This window comes from Brienomyrus brachyistius, chromosome 11 (assembly GCF_023856365.1).
Source record: "Brienomyrus brachyistius isolate T26 chromosome 11, BBRACH_0.4, whole genome shotgun sequence".
NCBI lineage: Eukaryota > Metazoa > Chordata > Actinopteri > Osteoglossiformes > Mormyridae > Brienomyrus > Brienomyrus brachyistius.
This window is the reverse complement of record NC_064543.1, coordinates 16,695,379-16,711,833: the sequence shown is the minus strand read 5'-3', so window position 1 is coordinate 16,711,833 and position 16,455 is coordinate 16,695,379. Positions and strand designations below refer to the sequence as shown.

Below are 16,455 nucleotides of genomic sequence, written 5' to 3'. Positions count from 1 at the left end.
GAAGGTAGGTCTTTGGATGCGGTGGCTGTCGTGGACCCCAGCTAGGCAACCACCTGCTGAACTGTATCAGAGGTTCTCTGTAATGGCCTCTCTTTTTTTTGCCCCTGTGCTCTTCCTGCTGCCCATTTGCCAGCTCTGACGGCAGTCCAGTGAGTGTGTGTGTGTGCGTGCACGTCAGGAAGCACTTTTAACTAAATGTCATCGTACTGCAGTTTCGTCCTTGGAGCCTGACTTTTCTAAATGTTCTTGGGTTACGAGGAAGCTTCTGCGCGGCTGACGGAACGTGGCGACCCGTGCTGCTGGAGAAACGAGAAGGTGCCGCGGGACACGTTTGTGCCTCCCTGGGCGCCCAGCGTGCATTTTAATGAAACCCCACTGAAGGGTGGGGTTGTATCCAGTGTGTGTCTCAAAGTATTTGAAGAGCTTCTGAACTCCCCCTCTGAATTCAAATAAACCATGTCTAAATGCGAGGGGCAGGTGGGACTCCGTGCAGGGTTAGCGGGGAGGCGGCGATTCGGTTGAATTTTAACCAGTGGAAGGAATAGTGCGTCAAACGGAATGGCGCGTTAATTCAGACATTTGTTGGTGTCTCAGTTTCAGCTTTATGAAAATGGAGTCAAGGAACCTGATTTCCCAAGCTTTGCTGACAAAGATTGTGAAAATGGAGCATTCTGTGAACTAATCATGTCTTTTTTTTTTTTTTTTGCTTTTTTTTGTATTTTTATTCATTTTTTAGTATTTTTAAGGACTTGATCGCTGCAGTCTTTTGGATTTAAACCTCGCCCCAGTGAAGACGGCCATGGAATCGGTAAATATCTGACTTTCTGCTTCTCATGAGCCTGTGATCCGTGTCGTGTTGTTATTGCCTGTTGTATAGTAACGCACCATGAAGGCCGGGCTCCTTGTTGGAGGGGAGTGTTGTTTTTACCCCTGCTTGTGTGCCAGATACCTGTCCATCATCTGAGAGACTGGACTGCTAAAATTCCTCCCTTGTTCTCTTGTTCTCCCTCACTCATTTCTGCCGCCTATGGATGCACCACAGAGCATGCTGTGGCCCGGGGCCCTTTGGGGGCGTGGGCTCGCCGTGCTGGCTTTAGCGCCGAGCAGCAGGCTTCGGCTGGCCCATCTTGTGGCAGATGGCAGCTGATTGTGAGTCGTCGTGTGTCACCCGAGCAGCCTCTACAATGGGGCTTATCAGCGGGATCTCTGACTGGTGTCAGCGGGGCAGGGGAAGGGTGCAGTGTTTCAGTGCTTTCTAATCACCGATGCCGAGCAGGTCCCTGCCGCCCTCCGGGGCCCAATCAGCCGCGGAAGGAAGTGGGCTTTCAAAGTGGCCGCCACTCGCCCCCACCCTCGTCCCGAGACTCAGTGGTGCAGGTGCTGCGTTCAGAGAAGGACCACGCCTTGCTGGCTGGCACTCTGTCAGAGAAGGGAGCAGGGACAGTGAAAGAGTGCGTGCGTCTGTCCTCAGTGGCCAAGCTGGTGTTAGATGGGAGCAGCGAGGCTGGCCTAGGTGTATGCTGCAGACAAGCCCTCTGGCCAGTCACAGGACTTTAGAGGTGTGGCTCAGCAATGAAGGAGACCCAACAGCCTGCCAGAGCCGTGTCTGCCACAGCCAGTGGGTGTGTGTGCGGAGGCTCCGAGGCATGGGTCTGCATGCACGTGCGCTGTCGTCTTCTCCTGAGACGGCCAAGAAAGTGGGTCACAGCTCCAGCTCCCCTTCCAGCTAATACGGCCATTGAGGAACTGCTGCCCCAGCCTCTGGGTCACATGACGTGACCCCCTCCTCAGTCTGAGTGAGCAGAACCCTGCAGAGGGAGGGAGAGAGAGAGAAAGCGAGAGAGAGAGGCAGCCTCCACTCTCTTGCCTGCGTGCTGTTTCGCCTTTGACTGCAGCGAACCTGCGGTGTTTACAGTCTCTGCTTACTGTCGCTGGGAACCAGGGAGGCGGATTACAGAGCTCATTACGTGCTCAGATCCCCCACCCCACCCCTTCCATCTATGTGATGCTGGTCACATGGTTTCCAGCCATCCAGTACCAGCACTGTAAATCAAAATTGGGCTTTATGCTCAGCCTCCCTCAATCCTCAGATGTGCAGATGTGGTTGGGTGGAGGCCAGCTAAAGAAGCCTTCAGCTGAAGTGCAAGCCTCCCTCTCCTCTCTCTCCCTCCCTTCCCCCAGATTGTAGTTCACTGCAGTAGTGATTGAGCCTGCACCACCGTGCGTGCGCACAGCATTGGGGTGGATTGCCTCTCCTCATGAGGGAGATCTTAGCTGTTTTTCCACCGCCCATCCCCGCCCCCACTCTGTCTCCGGTCTGCTCATTTAAACATTTTCCTGAGCCGAGCTCCATCGCTCGCTGGGATTAGTCTGCGGTGCTCCTAACGGGGAAGTTGTCGCTGCCAGTCATTGCATAAGTGGCATAGCCTGAGCTGAGACGACTGTGGGGTCTTTGTTCCTCAGGGCTGCGCGCCCCTCTCCTCGCAGGCCCCATGGTAATGCTCTGTTAAAGGGCCCTGTGTGCTTCAGACAAGCAGTGCTCTGTATGGGGAGAGGGCAACTTTGGGCTTTACCCTGCAGAGTAGCATTTCTGTCATAGCTGAGCAGGGGAACGCCGTCCTGCTGGCCGCAGAAGGAGCTGCGGTGTGGCATCGTGAGCCCTCTGTGGGGCCTTCTCTGTCTGTTTGCCTGTTGTCCTTTGCAGATTAAAAAGCAGTAACATGCATGGTGCACACGCATGCTTTTATTAACAGTGCACTTTTCCAACCATGTGGTATCATAAAAATAATGCCATATGTAAGTAATGTAGATTTTTGAATGGCAAGCTTACCGTTCCAGTGTTTGAACTTTGGTCTTGAGCTATGCCTGTGTGGCCCCTCCCTGCTGGCTCCACTGTCAGGCTCTGCCTTCAATGTAACATCTGTGATTACAGGTCATAGGAACCTGTCTGTGGTGCACTTTGTTGGGTGTGGAGCTTTGCTGGACAGTGCTGACTGAAGTAGGCCCCAGGGCCTAAACGGCTTCTCAGCTAAGTGGATCGGCTTTTTGTTTGTCTTGGACACGGTAATCTTCATTGGTGAGCAACCTAGATTTGTGAACTAAAGCATTTGACCCTTAAGCCGGTTGTACTTTTAAATGAAATGTTTAGTTTCTGTAAACACTCATGATCAGTGGGTATAATTATTAGGTCCATTAGTTGCTGTCAGCTTGGATAATGTAACAAAGTGAATTAATTGTAAAATTAATCAATCGATAGTAATATTGTGCTTAAAAATAATGGTCACTGAAGGCCAGAACCTATACTGTGTCTCTCCTATCCAGTGTCACGATTAAAATGAGGTGGCTGAGCCTTTAGCCGGAAAGCCTGGGGCAGCAGGTGGGAACAAATGATCCCTCTTTGCAGGGCTCTTTGTCGCTAAAGCCATTTCACTGAAGCACGTGAGCTGGATTGGCATTAAAAGCGTGATGCATAGGGATGAAGTCATCACCATGTCGTCTGATTGGCCGTGGATCCCACTCGCTCAGTAGAGGAACCAGTCAGGCCCCTGGGGGGGGGAGGGGGTGGTAATGCTTTTCTGGCCTGTGCAGAATGAACTGCCGTTGACCTGACGTTTCCTTTGTTAGCTTCAAACCAGCCGTATGCTGGAGTAGCCATGTTACTTCATCAGACCTCAGGTTTGAGGCTGATTTCCACCTTTTTCTGGACGTGTCCTGTGGAATGCTTCCACTCTGACAGCATGAAGAAATGGGTTTTAAAATTTGCTTTTATAATATGCATTTTGAAGGCTAGAATTTGAGCAGAAACTTTACTGATGGAATTAGGACAGAAGACTTTGTGTGTGTGTGTGTGTGTGTGTGTGTGTGTGTGTGTGTGTGTGTGTGTGTGTGTGTGTGTGTGTGTGTGTGCGTGCGCAACACACTCTCATGGTTTGTGTTGGAGGGCAGTTTGCTGTGGCCTTTGACATGGAGCAGAGGGAACGTATTGGGGCAGTTTCTCTATGAATACTCCTTTCATGTCCTCCTGAGTGGGCTGGAAGCAGATTTCTGTGTGCACGCATGACCTATTAAACCTTTGGTAAATGCCAGGCAGCTACTATAAGTCATCCTGCCTGGTGAAATGGTTCTGCAAAGGTGGAAAATGATGCCTTTTATAAAGGCCTTCCTTAGTCCACGGTTAGGAAAGTTTTACTGGACAGAAGTGTCTTTTTGCCGAAGGAGGATGAAAATGATCAGGGGTTTTAATGACTCGGGTGCAGTAGAAGAATCCATCTTACAAAATTTGTGCACAGAAAGTTATCCCTCCTTTTTTTATAAGTTAACTCATTGTCTTTATTGCAGTATACTGTTAGACACATGAGATTCCTGACACATGAGATTTATATTTACTTTGCACAGTCATCCATTTCATCTTCTTTCCTGTTTGTCATCCTGACTTGCTCGTTTGGGATGCATGTACCAAATTAGTGTTACTGTTGTTTGGCATATTACATGTTTAACTAAAGGAGAATTTTTGGGGTCCATTCATTCTTTTAGGCTTAAATAGATCCTTTGGTCAGTATTGAATGGCAGCGTATCACGTTGTACCCAGAGATCATCTGTGCTTACGGTGTTTTGATTTGAGCTGCTCTTGTGACTCATTTCAAGGTTGAAAAAATGTATTGTCATATTTCCCTTGGGCTTGTTTTAGTGGCTGCCTCCCAGTGATGCCTGTACTGATGTCTTGGGCCTGTGTCTTCCCGACACTCAAGTGGGGGATGGGGGGGATGGTTGGCCCTGATTATGGCCTCCTTGTTGTAGGTGGACGTGGGCAGGAGCTTGTTTGCCGTCCGACACCCAGTCATGGAAGTGGTCACGTTTAACCAGACGTGACACTGACACCACAATGGTGGGGTGGTGGTGGTGGGGGAGGGGGGGGTCACTGGGTTAGCTAAATCCATTGGGATCCTGAACTGCTTTGTTCCAGTATGGGAGAGGGTGGAAGGGGTGGCAGGCAGGTATTTCGGTGGGAGGCCTGTTCTGAGCGGCAGATTGTGGCACAGCCGGGTGCTACTGAGACAGCTGCTGCCACCTCCCCCTCTGCCCCGCCCCTCACCCCCCCCTAGTTTTTTTGAAAGCAGTCGCTTAGGGGTCAGGGCTCTCTGTGCATGGTTGCCGTGGAAATTACCAGATCGGTTCGCCCGGCTTTTGGGAGTGTGTGTATAGGCGCAAGATTGGAAAGGATAAACGATGAGGAGGCCATCTGAATAGAGCCATTTGTGAGCAGTGAATCTGTGCCTCAGGTCAGCAGGAAACGGAGAGAACGCAAGGTGGAGACGAGGAAGTTTGTGTGTATTCCTCCATGCATCCATAATCCTGTGCAGGAGGAGAGACGCTGGCTTTTCTCGCAGCAGACAGCCAGCCTGATTTCCTTCACTAATAGAGATGTTGTGCTTCCTTTGGCGCATTTCCTTGAGAGGAGAACAGGGCCAGTTTTCATGCCTGGAGCCCAAGGTCTCAGGCTCTGTTTTTGTGGTGGAGCCCCGCCTGTCTGCTATTTGCCACAACACACAGCAAAAGCTCCGCCTCCCAGGACCCGGTTAAGTTGGTCACACTGATTAATTGCAAGGGGCTTCATCCCTTTACTGCCCCCCACCTGGCCCCTGTGTGAAGAGGCCCGAGTAGACCATTCACCAGTGTTACAGGCTGCTCTGTGTCTGTGGGGAGGAGGGAGGATTTGGGATGCTGCAGGACAGACCTAGTTGTGCAGTCTGTCTTGTGATGCTGTGCATTCCCGTGCGGGGCGTGTACTGGAGTCCTTGTTCACTACAGGTGACCGTGGTGGTTCTAGGGAGATAACTCTCTGTCCAGGCTGTGCACATAGTTGCAGGCTGGGGCCTCTCTCAACACGAACTTGCATGCATCGATTCTGATCCGGTCTGATCTTCAGTGCGGCCGGGTCTCTTGTTTTAATGAACTCTTCGTGCTGCTGTTTTTCTCCTTCCTGGGGGCAGTTTGACTAAAGAGTGCCATTGTGGTCTGTTAGTCATGCCAGGTAGCTTTGAATGTGTCAACATTGTTGCCTCAGGTGTCATGAAACAATTTTTGGTCTTTTTTTTTTAATAAATGGTTTTTATCTGTATATTAAATAGTGTTCTGGATATATGAGTAGATATCATATAGAACACAAGAATGGCTTGTCGGATACAGATCTGAGCATTTTTCTCTGGATTGAGCAGCAGTTAAATAAATTCACAAGTTTTAACCTTTCCTGTACATTTAAATTATCCAGTCCAACTTTGTTCTGGCTCAGCACTCCAGTGGAAATGTAGAATTAATCTTTAGAGTAACTGGGAGGAAACAGGGCCCAACCAAGGCCCCCTCCCACCCCTCGGCAGTTCCATCTCCCTGGAGAGAAGGATCAAAAGATGGTCACCGGTGCTGATGCAGCCTACAAACTGCAAAGCTGAGCGGAACAAGTGAGTGTTCTGTTTGTGTGTGAGCTGATGGAGTCAGCCCTTCGACCATGATCGCTTGTGCACAGCCCTGGGGAGGAGAGGGGAGGAGAGAAAGTCTGCCTTGTTTCTCTTTCTGTCTCTCTTACACATGAGCACACACATGCTTGCTTATCCAGCTGCCCGAACAAGCACCAGGTATAGGTTATATTCTTATATGTTCAAATACAGAAGGGTGTTTGTGACCCAGAGAGTTCTTGCTGTTTTATTTATTACAGCATCCCCAAACTTCAGCAAATTGCTTGCTGGAAGAGATGTTTGGCACAAGTGATAAGAAGGTCTGAGCAGAGAGAAATCAGCCCTCTGCTTTGTCCCCCTTCCTCCTTTTGTCAGTTTCCCCTGCCTGGCCCCCCGACACTTGCGTGGGCTAAATTCTGCTTACCATGTGTTTTTTCTGTGGTAGCCTGTCCTAACCCTCACCCGTTCATGTCTGGAGCTCTTCGCCGCTGGTGGACTGCAAGCATTATGCTGCTTGTCCTTGGCCTCCCCTGAGCTCTAGGGGCATGGATCTGGTTTGATCTATGCTCATGCGTATCAGGTGGGATTATTTCCACTAGCCTAAGTCTTCTTGGAATATTACACTTGCTGGGTCTTTTTATTTTCATGGATGTGTGGCTTAAAGCTGAAATCCCCAGAGTTGCTCAGGATGCAGCAGTTTTTCCTCACAGTTTTTTTCACTTTCTTTTATTTTTTGCTTTTATGACTTGTTAGGGTCATGGTGAGCTCAGGTTACACCCCTGAGAGTGCAATGCTTCAGACAATTTAGTCTTCACCTGAACAGCATTACTAGGTGTAGGGGAACCCTGAGAATGAACACAGGGAAAATCTGTGAAAGTTCCACGCACGGCTGAGGCTGCTTTCAAAGCTGAACCCCTTGTTTATGTTCTGTCCTTATTGGTTTGCAGAGCTCTGTGTGTCATTCTGGAGGACTCAGCCAAGACCTCTGGCCTTCAGCCCCTTTCCCCTATGCTGTACCTTGAGTTCTTACCATACTGCTCTGCTGGTACTTCTCTCTTCACCTGTAAGACAGAATGTTCTCCGACTTTGTCTGGCTGTCGTTGATGGGTGACAGAAGGCTGTTCTGTCCAAAAATCCAACACCAGTGCCCTGAATAAACTCAACAGAGGCCAGCCTTTTATTAATTGTGTTCCATGCCTTATTTAGTCTTTTCTGATGATTCCTGGTATCCAGGCTTTTATGTGTTATCTGCAGGAAGACTACTAGAGAAAGACCATTCAGAAGGTCTTCCGCATCCCCCCCCCCGCACTGTTTATTTGAAAGCTGATCCACTGAATCCTGATAAAACTGTGTTGTTATGGTATCTGCAGCTGAAAAATTCTGCTTAGACTCTGCGTGGAGCTTTGAGCTCCTGCCTTTTGGGTGGTTAGCCTTTGCGTGTGCACTGTGCCAGCACTAATAGCTTTGTCTTTGATTTTACGCTGTGCTGAGTGTGCGCATTGTCACTAGGTAGGCAGCCTCATAAACATCCCCAGCGATGGACCATGCCTCCCAAAGCTGCCCTCCCTCTGGGTTTAAACCAGCTTCGGAGTTCTTCAGATGTAGGCTCGCTTAGTGTTAGGCCTTTATCTGCTGCTGTTCCAACAGAATGCTGCCTTTTTCCCATTGGCGTTTTAGATTACTCGTATCTAGCAGTGCTCTGTTCACTTTGATTTTAGTTTCCACCGGGGCAGTTGATAACTTGCACATGTCTCTAACCTCCTGTTTTTCTCTGTGGTCATGTGAATGCCCAGCACCCCCTTGCGATTAGCTTCTAAGCATTTACTGCTATAAATTAATGCTGGTGCATTTCCTGCAGAAAGGCAGCATGCTGGTGTTGGCTCCAACGTGGCGTCTATAGGCAGTAACTGAAAGGGTTAAACCTGCTCCGGATCCAGGTGGTCCTCAGTGGCCCCGGCAGCCTCTGGATGTGGTCGCTCTCTGTTCCCCCGCCTCCTGGCGTGCAGGCGCTGCAGCTGGCCTGCTGCAGTAATCTCAGGATCTGCCTCAGCTTGTGTACCGGGAAGAATTCATGCTTGGAATTGCAATTACTCTACTATTTGAGGCTTTTTTGTTTTCCATTTGAAGTTCCCATATGTGTAGATGAGATGAGATTTTAAGATATTTCTTAAGAATGTGTATTTTACAAAGCAAAAATCTGAAATTGACTAAATATTATGGCCTCTAAACATTATGTAGGAGCTGATTAATAACCAGGTCTTTCTGGATACAAGCAGCATGCAGACAGTTGCTATTCTGTACACTCATTACTTGCAGGAAGTTGACAGCCTCTTCGACGCTGTTCGCTAATTTTTTATTTATTCTCTACCCCTGTTTAAAATAACATCAATTTCTCACTGATCCCATAGCAAATTATGTGTGGAAGATGACAGCTGGACAGTGTTTTTTAGATTTAATTTACCTTATTTTGCCTTGTGTTTTTCTATGACCAGAAACACTGAGCGAAAGTCTTTTACTTAAGGTGCCTTTAGCTTTTGAACCCTGTAGGTGGAGGTGAGGTGTGATGACTGTCAGGGCGTAGGCAGGTCTTGGACAGGAGGATTGTACACGTTCGCGTCCAGTCAGCCCCCATGTCTTCCATGCGATTACTGTCCTTCAGGTGGAGAGTGTCAAGGCGGGAGCTTTGGCACTCAAGTGCCTCTGTTTTCCGAAGATTACTCTGTTTCCTAGCCCTGGTTCAAGGCCAGCGGCGTAAGCGCCTGAAGAACGTGATGGTTTTTCCGATGGGCTAGGGACGCCAAGGACGGCTGACGCAGCAAGGGAATCCCTGCCAAGTTAACCTCTACCGCGCCATGTGCGGCTTTGCACGCATCTAAAGATGAAGCGACCTTAGCTGTGAAGACTTGCGCGTAGTGGAAGAAGGGCTGACAGCTGCTTTGTTGTCTGTAGGAGCTACATCCCACTGCCTTAAAGGTCCACAAACCCCTAGCTGCCTTGCCTTTTTTGCGTCTCTTTTGACACGCCCTGCTAGCTCCCCACCCCGCCAGCACACCTTCGCTTCGCGTGGCAGCCATCATGATGGCCGAAGTTGACATCACAGATGTTGTAGGGAATGGAAACAAATGTCTTGGTTATTCTTCATTCATGTTCAGCCCTGGTGTATGACACTGGCATTGTCGTGTCATGCTGAGCGTGCAGATAGCAGGAAAACAATTACATTCTCCAAAAATTTAGGCTTATCTCGGAAAGCATTTAATGTTTCCTTTGTTAACCACTAATCAATTCTTGCTGAGTTTACTTTTTTTGAAGCGCTCTGTGTTCATTGCGCTTAAAATAGGCAGCCTGGGGAGAAAATCAATGCTTGCTCAAGGTAATTGATGAGAAAGGCTGGCCCACCAGTGCCTCACTGATACAGGGGGGGGGGGGGTACTTACAAATTCCAAGGTAGGGTCTACGGTTCGTCAAGTTAGTTTCCTCTTTACAGTGGTCAGAAACACTGCCTCAGCATTGGTTCAGAGTTACTTCGTAATTCCACCTTACCTGTAGATGTGTGTTCCTTTCTTTTTTGCTCAGGGTTGTCTGTAGTCCAGCTCTCAACAGTTCCATTGTTCTTTCACCGCTCAAGCCATTTCATCTCCCTCATTGACTCCATGGTCAATATTGACATCAGAGGTGCTTTTCCCAGTTTCAGAGTCCTCCCTTTAATGTAGATATAGCTTATAAGGGTGAGGTCAGATTAAGCTTTGTTCCATTTGAACTCTTAACTTGTAAATTCTAAGTTTGTAGCTGGAAACTGGAACTGGCAAGCTCCCTGAAGTCGGAATTCCGACTTGTGAACTCTGAGGAATCGACACAACGCCAAGTTCAGAATTCAAGATGGCTACAGCCTTTGTCAACATAAGTTAAAGCTGTTGTTTTATACTGTGTATTAGCACTTGCATGTTATTTGTGGCTTTTTAAATCGGTTGTAGACACAGTACTGTCCATCCACTATCTGTGAACGTATTGCTACGCAAAATACCACGTAATGTGTTACCCACTGACATTGCTAACAAGTAACCGGACCCGTTTCATTAAGCAGGATTTTTTTGCTTAAGTGAACAACTTGTCTGATTTAAAGCAGTCTGGGCTAAATGTAAGTGAATGAAGATAAAGCCCATTTAAAGTAGGTTAAATTAAATCTGACAAGTTATCTAGGTAAGCAAGAAAGCTTGCTTTTTGAATCGGGTCCCTGGCACTGCTAAATGGCTTTCTGACTTTCTGTACTGGAACACTGTTAACTCGTGTGTGACGTCATTCCCAGTTCCGAGTTTCGACCTCCGAGGTAAATGGAACGCAGCATTAGCCCTTGGAGGTTGTCTCCAGGGGTGTCTCTGCCTGAGGGGTTTTGAGCAAATGGTGAGCTGACTGCCTCCTCTTTGGGCATTAAAGCAGGATACCCGGGTACCTGCGTGCCATGACACTATCCCTGGCAGTCCTCTAGATAAGATGAGTGGCTGTTGCAGACCAGAGGCCTTTTATATCTGGGATGTTGGGGGTGTGTGGATGAGCACTTAGAGCGATGGCCCATCGCCTCCCTACCAGGAGAGGCTTGGAGCTGCTGTTTCTATTTATTTATTTATTTTTGCGAAAGAGGGACTGGATGTTTATACATGTCAGTATAAAATGGTAAAGCGATGGTTAATACTGCCTCATATTTAATCAGAATTATCTGCTGAATAAAATGCATGTTTCCATGTCACAGTACTGTGTACATACTCTCCTGTTTGGCAGGGACTGTGTCACTGAGTGTAACCCAGCCTAGAGTTTAGATTGCAGTATGTAGTGGTGATTTTGTTCTAATTAAATTTTTGCGTATCTAGTACATAAACATCTACGGACCCGTTGTTTTTATCCATTTTATAAAGGCATTTTAATAGATTAAGTAAAGAGATTCAGATTAACCAGCACTGCAGATCCGGCCTTTTTGTTTGAAAGCGCCATGCTGCCGGCTGCCCGTTGTGCAGAACAACAGATCAGTATCATGGGCAGTGACAGCTGTGCAGCGAGGTGCTTTCAGTGAACCCTGCATTTTGTGTATCTGACAGCTAGCTAATGTGTATGTAACTGGTCCTGTGCTAACTGCTGACATGGAGATCAAGGCTCTAATGCAGAAACATTAAAACTTTGAGGGTCGCCTTTAATGTGACGTGTCAGTGTCACACATACAACTGCATCACAGACTTAAGCAGTTACACAATATTCTGGGTAAAAGCATTGGCTATGTGACTGAAACCATCTTCTGAGCAGTATAAAAATAGTAATAATGTCAGGAGATTAAAGTAACAAAGTCAGTGTTCCCGAGATTAAAAATCTGTCTTGGATGTACTCTGAGGCAAGGCACGAGGTTTGTGCATGGCTGTTTATGAGCTTGCTCATCACAGGGGAAACCACATGCGATTGTGTGAAGTTAGGAGGTTCACCGAAGAGCCTCATCGTCATGTTAAAATGATAAACTTCCTCACTTGGTCACATTTGGTCAGTTTTGGGGATCAAGTACAGCAGTGTAACGGACGTCTGAATGGTATAAGAATAATTTATCTCTAGAGTGTTGCAGTGGTTCGGAAAATGTTTTGGGGCTGTTGGTGAGCACGAGCTTCTGTGAGCTGGATGTGTTTTCTAGCCCCAGGTATTCCATTGCAGGCTCCAGATCAGCACAAAAGTAGTGCCGTGCGGATCAGGCTGGCTGCGATTTGTAAGCGTGGAGGGGGGCCCCCGGCCAAGCGCCTGTGTTTTGAGAGGAATGTAGTCCTCCTCAGTTCACTGAGTTCACAGAGCTTCGAAGCACTTCAGGTCCTGCTTGTTTACATGGAAGTACCCACAGAGTGACTCATCACGCTGGAATAGGTTATATTTTCTCAACCAAAATAGCAAGGTAATTATTATATTTCTCACTCCCTCTCACTCTAGGCAAGCGCTGGTTCCCCATGTTTCGCGTGTAATTGCATTTCAGAGATATAATCAGCCTCGATTCAGGCAGCCACCCAGTACTGCTGCAGTTTTTTTTATATATAAAAAAAAACTTTAGGTGCCTTGTCTGCACACGTGAGATCATCTGTGTCAGTTGACTGACTTCATGCGTTTCTCACAATGCACTCGCCTTCTTTACGTTCATACTGCAAAAACCACGCAGGTTTCAGTGCCACTGTGTTTTCCCGTCTCTTACTCTTCACTCCGTCGTGCTGTGCAGGCAGGATATTCACCGATGAGAGCGTGCCTTGCTCTGTGAGCGCCTCTCTGATGCCAGTTTTGATCCATCTTTGATTTCACATTTTTTTCTTTCTGCTTACCCATACTGTCATTTTGGTAACTTTTGGCCCAGATTTAGCCAAACATTTACACGTTGTAGGCTTCCCTGCTACATGCTACAGTACAGCTAAATAACAATAATTTAAAAATTTCCTTTCTTCCTTAAATTAGAAAAATCTGACCTTGTTGCTCTGCTAGGGGGTCCTTTCTAGCTTGTACTAGGGGCCCTGTTGACTATGACTCTGAGTAGGCCTGTGCAAATCCTGTATTTCAGTTTCCCAGAATGACACCATTGTCCCCTGGCAAGATGAAAAACTGCCATTGAGTCACGCGCTAGTCTTCTGAATCGACCAATCCCTCCTCCCACCACCATCCTAGTCTCTTGAATCTCTTTCCAGACTTTGAAACTCCGAATCGGTTGTGGGGTTTATCTTAATAACCCTACTATTTACAGAGTTTGCCGGGATACTGAGTGCTGTTCGTTTGCATCAGCCAGATGTATGGCTTAGTTCTCTCACTGAGATGTGGGTTCCGGCACGCCGTGCTGGCTGGAAGACAAGTGTGTGGCCAAGAATGGGAAAGCACAGCCTGCACATTCGTTCAGCATCTGCAAACCTTTTTGTGTGGAAGGGCAAACCATTAACATGGGGATACGAGGATGTTGGTGTCTCGGTGATGCTCCTTGTCCGGCAGTGTCACGGCGGGGTGGTGCATGCTATCAGGACGCAGGTGGAGAAACTCTAAGGCTGCGATGAAACTTGAAATGTCTTGATGGATGGGAGTGATCCAGCCCTCCTCGGCACCAAGACCTCATGCTACAGTTGATGTAGCAATCTCCGTGAACAGAATGTGGAAAGCAGCGCAGCGTAGCTGAGCGTGAACGTGATTCACGTTGCTTTTTTTAAAGTCCTCTGGTCAGGACCTGGCACTTTGTTTAATTACTAGCCATTGGGGGGAGTCTCTCATGTTTTTCCACCTTCCCACATGACTGCCACAGTTTCTGCTGACACCAGGTCCCCCAAAAAAGAAGCCTACTGGTCACACAAATGGAGCTGTAGAAAGTGGAGAAGCTGTCCTTTCTTCCATGTCTTTGCCCTCAGTTGAATCTGTTTTTAATCACTGGCTGTATTTTTGTTAGATTCCGTGGTCAGGTGACTACCATACTGGCTGAACAGTTTTTAAACAAGGGTTTTAAAGAGCTTCTTAGAGATGTAGGCTAGGTTGTTTCTTTTTAATGAACGACCCGGATGGATGTCGTGAGCACACCTGTTTTGTAAAGTTGTGTTGTGACAGTAAAGCTGTTGCCTGCCATGCGACATTTGCATAGCCATCTCCGTTAGGGGCTGGTGTTTATGATGCCATTGCAACGTTCAGCTGCCACAACCCTCGGGCGGCCAGTGCAGGGGAAGGACGCCAGAGAAGGGCAGGGCCGGGAAGAAGGCCTGGCAGGAAAACTGGGCTGGGGGAGGGACAGCCCAGAGAAGGAGCAGGACATGCACCTAATCTGCTCTCGTCTGAAGTAGATCATGGAGTTCAGCTGCTGGCCTCGCAGAGGCCCCTAGTGCTGGTAGCGGCTTACTCGATCCTTATCGCAAGCATGGACAGCAGATGGATTTCAAGGCCAGATCGTCATGGGGGGACGATGAGGACACCGAGTGGAATGGGAGCCTGTGGAAATCCTGCGCTCCGTGGGCCTGACTGGCTTCTGCCCCAATCAGGAGTAGGCCCCACTGGGCCCGTTCTGCAGCCGCATTTGACGTCGCTTTTCTCATCATTGTGGCAGCCTGTGATCCTCAGCCTGTGCCTTATAAGTGGTTTTTAATGCCCTCCCAATCCTCCTCCTGCTCCGTTTAGAGGAGCAGGGCCACATTTGGTCAGGTCCTGCCTGCGGGGACAGGCCTGCAGCACTGGGCCTCCGGCGACACGTCTCCCCAGCTGGTTAATGTGCTGGGGGTTGTCATGACGACGGCAGGGTGGAAGCCTCAGCCGCGAGGGAGGGAACGAACGTGAGGAGGAATGCGACGAGCTGGATCAGGGAAGGCAGAGGATGGGAACTCTGTGGGCTCAGGCAGATCATCCCCCTAAGGCCCGGATCTCATGCAGATCCAGCTGTTAGTGTGTGGCCACACGCAGTTCTGCAGGAACACGGTGTTTGGTCTGGAAATGCTCGACCACAGAACAGACGGACCGAGATGTGTATCTGAACTGTCTCTATGGGCCGGCGTTGCTGTGAGTGAGTGGGCTATTTTCAATTCAACTCTTTTAATTGTTTTTTTATTTAAACATGCAATCAGGAAAATATGATAAGCTTCAGTGTTAGTGTTGCTAAAGTACCAATAAGGAGGTATGGACAAGGGTCCCTGTGTGACATTGTGGGGTTTAGGTAGTGAGGAAAGGCATCAGTTGGGCCTGAATTTCCAGGACTTTTTGGAATTTTCCCGCCCCACCAGTCAGAGCAAGGCCACTGTGGCAGATGGTCTCACCCTGTTGGCCGGTGTCATTGATAGCCTCACCATATTGGCCAGTGGGTCAAAAATGGCGCCCTGGAGACTGTGTGGGGAGCAGCGCTCTGCCAATCTGCCGATCTGGACTGGAGGAAGTAACCCTGTGTGACGTACGGTACATGCTGTACGGGCCACAAACGGGCACAGATGCAGGAGCCCCAGCAATGGGGAACTGTAAGCAGATGTTTAAAGAACCTGAGGTTCTGTGGATGAAACCATTTGTACAAATGGCCATCTGTGGCATGGGCAAACGCAGAGCAGAGCAACGTGGATATCTTACTGCTACCAGAGTGGCCTGAGTGTGCCGATGGATCTGTGCATTTGAGCTTGTGTGACTAATTTGCTGTGAATAACCTCATCACTGTATGTGTTGTATGGTCTACAGGCACTTTCAAATCCAAGATATTTTAAATGTGCTTAAGCATGTTTCGCTTCTGACCACCACCCTGCAATATGCATGCATTGAAAAAGACTTGATTTCCTGGTCTTATTCTGTGTCAATAGTTCAAACAAAATCATAAACTTAAAGCAGGCATTCAGGTTTTCTGCTGAGAAAGGAGAATTCCAGAAATGGGAAGGTTTTTATTGTAGAGTTAAGGGAACAAACTAAAATAGTTGCCTTTGCTATTTATAAATTGCTTTTAAAAATTTACACTAAGTTTTATTGGAGTAGTATGTAAGCAGGGCTGTTTGGAGGTGGATGGACCCTTCCCCACCCAGAGTAGGAAGTTAATGGGGGCAAAGAGCAAAAATTCCACAAGAAATATACGTTTCTCTAATAAAGGCATTCATCCAAAATCAAGCTGATCTCTGCCTGGTTGTGTGGCTACCAATTGTCTGCTTGCCCATGACTTTGCCACCCACCCATTAACATCTTTTTACAGTTGCTTAGGACTGGGTAGTATATCAGATTTTCACGATATATTGATATATTTTCAAATTGACATAGGATGACACAATGCCATTTATAACGATATACCTTTGTGTATTAAATCCAGTAGTATTCCTACTTGGTTGTAAAGAACATGAGAGCGTTTGGGATTTCGGGGGATTTTACTGATGGGAATCTCAGAATTCATAGCTAAAATCAAACTGTTCAACATAAGTCTCACAGGGTAGTTGATGGAGGCAAAGAATAATTGGTACGTAAAGAATAATTGGTACGTAATTTGCAAGACGTATTTTATTGCAGGGAGCGATTTACATTTTCTAAA

At 47.9% G+C, this 16,455-nt stretch overlaps 1 protein-coding gene across 4 annotated transcripts in view; it reads left to right on the top strand.

The window, feature by feature from the left end:
- Positions 1-16,455, top strand: part of ankrd11 (ankyrin repeat domain 11) — a 78,015-nt gene that overhangs the window by 15,329 nt on the left and 46,231 nt on the right. For 3 of the 4 annotated variants that reach the window (XM_049030709.1, XM_049030710.1, XM_049030713.1), the window contains exon 2: positions 737-808. The exons of the other annotated variant lie outside the window; for it this stretch is intronic. The gene's annotated coding sequence lies outside the window, so the exon portion shown is untranslated. The remainder of the gene's footprint in view (positions 1-736; positions 809-16,455) is intronic. 4 annotated transcript variants of the gene reach the window in all.